Source organism: Sander lucioperca, chromosome 11 (assembly GCF_008315115.2).
Source record: "Sander lucioperca isolate FBNREF2018 chromosome 11, SLUC_FBN_1.2, whole genome shotgun sequence".
Classification (NCBI taxonomy): domain Eukaryota; kingdom Metazoa; phylum Chordata; class Actinopteri; order Perciformes; family Percidae; genus Sander; species Sander lucioperca.
This window is the reverse complement of record NC_050183.1, coordinates 21372770-21382305: the sequence shown is the minus strand read 5'-3', so window position 1 is coordinate 21382305 and position 9536 is coordinate 21372770. Positions and strand designations below refer to the sequence as shown.

Here is a 9536-nt window from a genome sequence, read left to right as displayed (position 1 = left end):
AGTTCAAAGTCAGTGTCAAAGTGCTCAGAAAAAAAGAGATTTTAACATTTACAACTGGCCACACTCCATCTGCTGAAGAAGATAATGTGATGTAATCAAAAGCCCCAGAACAGCAAGCCTACTATGGACCTTAATGTGCTGAGATTGTTCCCAAGGTCAAGAATAAACTTTAAATCTTACAATCACAAATAATGTTTATGTACCCACAAAGTGAAAAATAGCAGAAAAACAATATAAGGTCACCACATGCAATGACTGTACTGCTAATCAATTATGACTTTATCAATATCATATCAGTAATGACAATAGAAGAAGATACTTTATTCATCCTGCAAGCGGACATTACATTTTTTCACACTGTTGTTACAGCTAGCCTGTGTGTGTGTGTGTGTGTGTGTGTGTGTGTGTGTGTGTGTGTGTGTGTGTGTGTGTGTGTGTGTGTGTGTGTGTGTGTGTGTGTGTGTGTGTGTGTACACATGCCATGGAGCTATATATGCGCAAAATGACTGCACTGGACTGTCTGTTCAGTCAGAGGTCAGTGCCTTGCTCAAGGGCACATTGGCAGTGTCCAGGAGGTGAACTGGCACCTCTCCAGTTACCAGTCCACACTCCTTAGGCTATTGGTCCATTTTGACCCACTAAAGGTACATATACTTACCTTGAGGTCCGATAATTAGCCCTAGGGGGTACATATGTGGATTGTACCTTGGGGGACAGAAATGGACTCCTGCTGTACCCCTATTTCTGAGAGTGTACGGGGACTGCCAAGTCCCCACGGACTGAACTACTTATTGATGAGCTTTGCACAGGGACAAATTGCATTTTTTTTCCTTCTTCGAGACTGGATGCCTTAAACCACTTCTACTCTATGAAAAAACAACCCTGCAGCTCATCGGCTGATCATAGTGTGGCTTTAATTTAGCCTTTTCGAGCTGTCACACCCCGTGTCATGTGCTGCCGTTCCCCACGGAGACCCACGGCGGTGCGGAGGTCGACGATCCACCGACTCTCTGTCCCCTCCCATCGGCGTCCCCTGCTGCCGTGCGCGGCCACACCTGCACTAATCGGGGAAAGTCCGTCCGGTGGAGAGGCAGAGAGACCGAAAGGCTTCAGAGAAGCGGAGGCAGGAAGCGGAGCACCTTCAGCAGCTCCCATCGCATTACTCTGGACACTTTGATCCGAAAAGGGATAAGGCATGAAGCCGTGCGATGATTGGTGGTAGGCTACTGAGACTTTGCAACCGTGGAGGACACAGCTGGAAAATTTGGATTAAAGACGAAATAGACAGGCACGATTCGGAAAAGAAGAGACCGAGTATGAGCAGCTGAGCGCACAGGTAAGACAGGCTTCTGATAAAGGCAGGAACTGCCCCGTTACAACTTTTTCTACAAACACCTTTTCCTTTTATTTAGCCTATTGTTGTTTTTCATTTTAAATGTAGCGTATTATTGTGTAGATGTGATACATTCTCCACGCTTACCTTATTCCCCAATTTAAACAACAATAATACAAATAATAAACAATAGGCTATTAGATAACATAATGGTAATTATTGTTATTACTGCAATTCATGTAGCCATTTGGCAATCAATAACCTTGAGAGTTTATAGCCTAATAATCACGTTACTGTGACATGATTTTTTTTAATTCATTTACTGTTGCTAAAAACATACATGTGTTAATTACAGCCCCAGTATAGTATGGGTTGTTGTGTTTCCATTCCGTTGTTCATTCATCTTTTGTAATCAAATGCAAAAGGTTACAATGATGCTTTTTTATTTATTTATTTATGTTTTAATAGGCAGATCATTTCGTTGTATAATTATTTTTATGTTGTATAATTAGTTTTCTTGTGATTTGTTATTTAATTTTCGTTAATTTTACCTTACTTACCCCATCCCACTTCATACATTTGCAAAGTCATGCAAAGTTTTGACATGAAAAGTAACCTCTGTTGTTTGTGAGGTCTTGCTGCAAGGCTCATACAATGAAATTGTCAAACACAAAAGCCATGTTGTGTAATAGATTAATGTAATTAATTACTTTAATTGTGAATTTTCAAAAGAGTCATATGAAAAATAAAATCTGGGTTATGTTGAAACCTTTTCCCCAGTAGCAGCAATGTAATGTATGTGTGTTCTGGACTTACCCAAATTAATGAATTGCCAATATAATTTCCATTAAAAACCAAGGAAGTAAAACATGTTGACAGTGTATCTCACCCTAACCTTTGCACCAGCGGGATGGCCCACAGTTATCAAGTGCACATGATAGTGTAGCACTGTAGATAATCAATTCATAGGGCTACTGTCACAAGGTCAGCTGTGTTGAACGGTGGAAAAATCATAAACCGCAGAGAGAGGAAATTTTGTCGATGCTGTTTTCAAGTTATTGCCATTGGAACGGATCAATACTCTGTCCATGCATGACCCCCTGTGCCACTTTGCTCGTATAGATCTGTTGTAACTAATCTAACGACCGAAGATGAATCATGACATGCCATCTTAAGTAGGTTACATGCTGCCACTCCCTCACTACACCAAATATACTTTAAAGATCTAACACTTAAAAACAAGTCAGGCTGAAAACAACATGTGATAGGCCTCATTAGGAAAGAGCCTGGAGTCAACAGAGAGCGCTGGATGAAAGAACAGGAGGATGAAAACAAAGTGAGTCGGTGAGTGTGTCTGTCGATGACCGGGCAAAGTGGAGGAGTTATATGAGAGCTCTATAGGTTAGGTGTGTGTGTGTGTGTGTGTGTGTGTGTGTTTGACATGGATGCCAGACAAAGAGTAGAGTAGAGAGTAGGACAGAATCTTAAATATCCCCGAGAGGTGTTTAGTTTCCCAGTCAGCAGATACAGAGTCAGGCATGTAGTGTGTTGTCGATAGCAGCTGTATCGACTGTTCACCTTTGTCCCTGAGCAAATAATGTATCCACTTATAACAAGCCTAATCAATCCAACCAATTCAATACAGTGAGAGTTGGTGAAGGATTACATAGACATTTTTGAGTTGAGAAAAGTCATTCTCTCTCTCAAAGTGCTAATCATAACTTGAAGCTACTCTATGCAAAATCATTCTTGACGAGCTTTGTGAGGCTGTCCTGTGCTAAATGCTAAAATTGGTATGCTAACATGCATTTATAAAGCAATCCTGATGTTCAGAAGGTATAACATGTTCACTATCTTAGTTTAGCTTGTGAGCATGCTAACATTTGCTAATTAGCACTAAAGATAAAGTACAGATGAGGTTGATGAGAAATTCTTAAGTTTTGCTGGTATTCGTCTGCACTATTTCTTAGCCAGGACTAGTTGCTAGGCAACCAGGACGTTCTAGACCAGGGGTTTTCAAACTTTTTGTGTGTGTGGACCACTATTTGTAATCAAGAATTTTCGCGGACCACCTCATAATACACATAATAAAATATGTTTACACACAGTCCTACCTAAATTAATCCGCACCTCTTAATAGGCCTACTAGCACTAAAACTATAACTGGTCATTGCATCAGTACAACAGGCTTGTTAAAAGAAAGTTTACTGCACACCACGGCTGCCACATATTTAATTTATTTATTTACTCAAGCGCCCGAGGGCATAATCAGGTTCATTTGAACAACAGGCTTATTCCCATAGCAATCTATACAGTAATAAGAACACTTGGATATAGTCAAAATTTCAAAACCTTTGCGGTTTTAGGGTTAGGGCCGAGGGCCACCAGCCTATTTTAGTAATCACACAATAACTTGACAATTTAATTTAAATTCAATATCAATATACATATTCATTTTTATGGGAATTCCCTGGTAAAATGAAGGTTAAAAAACTATTATTTAATATTTTATTTTGCTTTTCCACGGACCACCCTCACGGACCACTAGTGGTCCGCGGACCACAGTTTGGGAATGACTGTTCTAGACCACATAAAAGTCTGGCACATAGCCCCCAATGGGGAATTGTTTTTACATCTTGGTGTTTGTACCGATGAAACAAATTAAATATAAAGTGTTAATTAGTGAGCTTTAGAGGTGCTGGTGGGCAGATTTTGTTACCTGAACAGACTCAAGCTAGCTGTTTGCCAGTCTTTATGCTAAGCTAAGATAATCAACCGCTGGCTCTAGCTTCTAGCTTCTAGCTTCTAGCTTCTAGCTTTAGCGTACAGACATAAGAGTGGTATCAATCTTTTCATCCAACTCTCGGCCAGAAGGCAAATATGTTTTTTTTTTGGTGACCAAAAGTATTACAAATCATCCTGTGGGTAACATGAATGTCTGTACACAATTGCATGGCAATCCGAAATAGTTCAGATATTTTAAGTAAAACCAGAACAACCTCATGGTGCCACTAGAGAAAAAAACAGGATCAGTACTAGTCAGTAGGTGTCATTCTCTGGGGAACATAAATGTCTGTACACAATTTCATGTCAATCCATGCTGCTAATAATACCAAACCACCAGTTTCTCAACCTAAATCATAAGGTTCTGCTGCAGTAAAGAGACGTCATTTCAGGTAGTCAACAAATATGATAGACAGCCAGACATCGAGCCAGCCATCTCATTTATTACAATCATTATCACTAGAGCCGATATCAAATTAGAATATGCTGAATATCACCTCTGAACCCACAAGAGGATGGGAGGAGGGTTAAAAAAAACTGACTGAAGAGAAAAGACTGAAGGCAGCTTCCTTCACATCGTCAGTAGGAGTGAAGCAGAAGGGGAGCAGCATGTTAATTGGTGATTTGATTAGCGTTTTAATATTGCAGCTGTGCATGACGGACGAGAGCAACTGGCTGCCCAGAGGTTTCTCTTCTTTTTTTTTTAGATAATCAATAGTCACTCCTCCAATGCAGGGGATGACACACCTTAGTCATTATGCATGTCATTCAGTTATAATTTCCTTCAACTTCTAAAAAAAGAAATAATTATTTCCTTGCTCTAGTTGGACTATTTGACAGAAACAGAAATATTCAACCCATTTTGAGTTGGGCCCAGCTTTTAAGGGCCTTATTTGACTCATAGTAAAGAGGCTGAATGAGGCCCGCAGCCTGTGCTAAACTGAACTAGACTGGGCTGGGCTACATTTTCGTCAACAGCAGTGTGCACCACCACTGAGAGGAGGAAGCTCCATTTAAAAAAAGGGGAAATGCCATAAATGCCATTTTAGATAACAGATTGAAAATGTTTTCTGTGCACTTTCATGAATCATGTTTTGATTGTCTGTGCATATTGTTAATGCGTGTTTGTGTTGGGGGTTAACGATACTGAGTAATTTTATAGGTTGATGAATGGGTGGATTTCTAATGTTGGGAATGATGGAGGGGTATTTACTTTATTTTAAGTGGGAATAAGGGGGTAATGTCAGGCAGCATTACCTGGAGCCAGAGGGGGCTCTGTGGCAAAGTAATAATCCTCCCGACCCTATTTAGCATCTCTCTCTGCGACACCAAAACACCAGAGCAGACAGCAGACGGGAGAGAGATAGGTTAGCCAGATGAAGGAGCATTGGTGGTGAGACAGAGGAGGAGAGAGGTAGAACAAAGTAAGGAAGGTGTGGATAGGGAGATAAGAAAGGATCTGAGATAAAACAGGTGGAAATGAGTGTGTATGTGTGTTTGTGTATGGATAAGATGTCAGGAGGGCAGGTCTTGGCTGGCCGTGCCGGTCGGGGTGATGCTGTGGCATAAGCTGAAAAAAGATCTCTCTCAGAAAGGATGGAATTAAACCATCTGAGAGTAGCCAGAAAGTGAGAGGGAGATGGGAGGGGTCTGTTTAAAGTCTCCAAAAAATGTCTGTAGTATCTAAAGGCTTATAACTTTGACACCACATGTCAATGTCCGTTAAGATTAAGAGTCTACAGCCAAGCTAGTGTGCAGCAAGCTAACTTGCTCACAATGACGATGCTGGTGCAATGACAATGCTTACCTTGATAACCATTTTAGTTTAGCATGTTAGCATGCATACTTATAAGCACCAAACACAAAGTACAGCTGAGGCTAATGGGAATGTTATTAAAAAATAATTGGAACCTGATGATGGCGATGGATGAGGAGTCAGAGGATCACCAATGTGATTTTAATACATCCTGAGAGGAACATGAAGGTCGTTATCATACTTCATATATTATTTCCATAGTTGTATGTTACATCCTCTGTGGACCATTGATATATGCACACAATTGTGCAACAATCCATCAATAAATATTAAGATTTTTTACTGGATAAGTGAACACTTTGACCTGCAGGTGGTACTAGATGAAAAGTCAGGGGATCACTAGAGTCACTAGAAATCATCCTCTGGGGACCATGAATGCCTGTACAAAATGTCAAGGCAATCCATTCAAAAGTTGTAGAATGATTTCACTCAAGACCAAAGTGGTGGACCGACCGACCGACCGACCGACCAATATTGCCATTTCTAGTGCCATGCCACGGCTTGTAATTCAGATGATAAATAAAAGACAAAAATCATGCATCGGTTTCTAAAGATGAAGCATCTTTGAGATTTGAACAAAGCAATGCAGTGGCTGTTGGAGGGGTGTACGCTGTAAATCATTAGCAGAACAAGGGAGGACTAAATAGGTAAGCCCCGCTAAGCTGTGTATGTGCAGCTGATGCAAAGGTCTTTCTTTCTCTCTTTCTGTCTTAGGTTTTCCCTTGTGATCCCTGACAGAGTGAGGACAGTGACACTGACTCAGCCATTGTCTCCTCGCCGTTTCCGGACAGAGTGAGGCTCCCTGGGTGCCTCTGAAGTCCATTGTGACTGTAGTGAAGAAAGAAAGATCCAGCTTGTTTGCATAAAGACCAATTCAGCATCATTCCCCTTTGCCAGCCACATTTGCAACCCCAAGAACAGCAGTGAAGTCTCAGCACTATCCCTAGCCCCAAGCCTATCCCTCCATCCTCAGCCCCCTCTCCTCTGACCACCTTATCCCTATCCTACTCCCTCAGCCCCTTCCCTCTCTCCAGCCCCGGCGTCAGCCTCGCCTTTGCCCCATTCGGAGTCCCAGATGACAGCTCAGGAACATCCGTTACCCTCCTACTCCATACGAGCCTTCTTTCCTCTCCTTCCAGCCCCTGTGGCACTTGGCACCAATGCCCATCACATAGACAGATGGAGCCAACCCTGACCCCTGTCCTCGCCCGTGGGGACGCCAAGAGAATCAACGCCTGACTAAAGGAGAGGGGGTGTGTGTGAGTGTGCGTGGGGGGCGACAGGAAGGAGATAGGAGAGTATTGCTACGTCACCACGGCAACACATCACCCAATCTCCAGTGGACTCCCTTTCAGCACAACCCAAGGCCATTGCATAAAAACTCACACAGCAGGAAATTCAGGAGCAGAACCCCCGGTTACTCCACTTTCGCTGGATATTGTTGCTGTCCTCTAACCTACTCTGCTGACCGGCATTCTGATTAGCATATAATGCCAGACTACCAATTTTAAAAGAACCACACATTAAAAATAAAATGAGACACTAATGGCCGGTGAAATGAATTCAGCGGGCTGACATAACAGAGGGGGGAATTCCGGAGTCCCAAAGCTTCCCAGGTAATTGGAGTGCAGTATAGTGTTTTTTACTCCAATGCACAGCTCCTTTGTTGACCTTGCAGGCTGAAAATCTAGAGGGGGCAGAAACAGAAAGAGAAAGATGTCCAAGGTTTACGCTTATCGTTGGGATTTTTCATCATTACTCTCAGTATATTAGCATTACAGAGAATGTTTGGATCGTCAGCGTGTCTTCAGTCATTCTTGTCAATTAAAAGCAACCCATTTAGAATTTTTTTCAGATACAGTATCTGTTTCAAATAAATTGTTATAATGATCACTGGTGCAGCTCTCTATAACCTCCGTGAGATACTTCAGACAGTGAAATACGCTGATATGACTGTTGGTTTTTGATGAGTTAGAAACATCATATTGTCCTTGATTGATTGATTGACATGATTTTGCAGAAGTTTGAATTGTAAATCCCAAATTCCCTTATTTGGCCAAATGAAAGGATATAGTGAATTTTCTATAAAGCTGTTTTATTTTTACAGACGGATACAGTAGCACATCGGCGGATTTTATGAATATGCAAAGAGCATTGTGGGAGTTGTGTAAAAATTCACAGCATAGGTGTGAAAATTCATCATTAGACATAATTTACATGAGGTTTTTCGTGCACAGGTGTAGAGGATTGAGAGGTTTAATTCCTGACTAAAGGCTTTAAAGTGTATGTAAAGATCGTGTAGATTTCTTGTAAGATGGGTCTTATAAAATCTTGCCTGTGATCTGTTTCAGACTGTAGAATATCAATTTGAGACAGGTCAGGTTATGCTTTGAATGCATAGTGAATTGCAGTGCTACAATGTAAATAGAGAAACATACTTTATACAGCTCCACAAGATCTTCATCTTTGAGTATCACAAACTTTTTTGTTTATTATGGGAGGTTTTGTGAAAGTCTTTTCTTTTTTTCCCCTTCTTTTTCATCTCCAGATCGTCCGTTTCACAGTGCAGTCTGGGACCACCATTTTGGATTCACGGCCAAAGATTTCACGAGGTTTCTCTCATGATTGTCAATCCAAAATTGCAGAGTTTAAAGGGGCCTTTAGCGATTTTAATTCCAGATGACAAGAACGCTGTGGTACCTTGAAAAAACTAAGTCATGTGGAGTTGTGTAAATTGTTTGTACCTCTGCACCTGTTTTCTTTCACTTTAAAGGAGGCCAGTGGAGAGTGAAGCTGTGAGTCAGGGCTTTTGTAAAGATATTTATGAGGCCAATATGACACGGCTTATATGACTAGAAGTCTAGAGGTCATATAAGTGATAAAACAGCAAAGGCAGACACGGTGCAGCAGTTCTGTGTGTGTACGTGTCTATGCGGATCAGAGTGTGAGAAGCACAACATGAGTAAGATATACTCGTGTCATTAAGGGTTCAGTTTCATCTTATGATCTTTGTTGCGTGCCATCGCTTCTCGCTGTATCACCCGGTTATGTCCCTGCTACTGTGAGCTTTCTACTGAAACAGAAAATAACCTTTCATAAACTTGTATGATGGCAGGTGATATTTTCAAAACTTTAATAAGACAAAGAGGTGGATAGTGGTGGAGTATCACATATATTGTTTTTGTCACCTTAACACCTTTGGCGCCTCAACCTCAGACACACAAACACACACAAAAGCACATACAGACACACAACTCATTTACTGTGCTATTTCTGTGGTGCTACCTGTCAGTGACACTGAGCTCAAACCAGCTGGGATTAATTAGTGACTCAAAACACACACACACACACACACACACACACACACACGCACACCTTCATCACGGTTTAACTGTGTTAACTATACACAAGCCAATCATAAGAGAATAAATATACATGCACTTCACCTTTTTCTAGTCATTTACAACTGTTCATTCTTGAAAACACACACACACACACACACACACACACACACACACACACACACACACACACACACACACACACATATGTGCTATCATCCATCAGATACAGGATGTGAAAAGCTTCCAGAACAGCATGTTG

At 41.4% G+C, this 9536-nt stretch overlaps 1 protein-coding gene across 3 annotated transcripts in view; it reads left to right on the top strand.

Moving 5' to 3' along the window:
* The first annotated feature begins 909 nt into the window (after positions 1-909).
* The window catches only part of LOC116039168 (transmembrane protein 125), a 13577-nt gene continuing 4950 nt past the window's right edge, over positions 910-9536 (top strand). The window contains exons 1-2 of one of the 3 annotated variants that reach the window (XM_031283969.2): positions 910-1336; positions 8482-8545. The gene's annotated coding sequence lies outside the window, so the exon portion shown is untranslated. Of the gene's footprint in view, positions 1337-6647; positions 7187-8481; positions 8546-9536 lie in introns of all 3 variants that reach the window. The other 2 variants (XM_036007579.1, XM_031283970.2) reach the window with 2 other exon arrangements.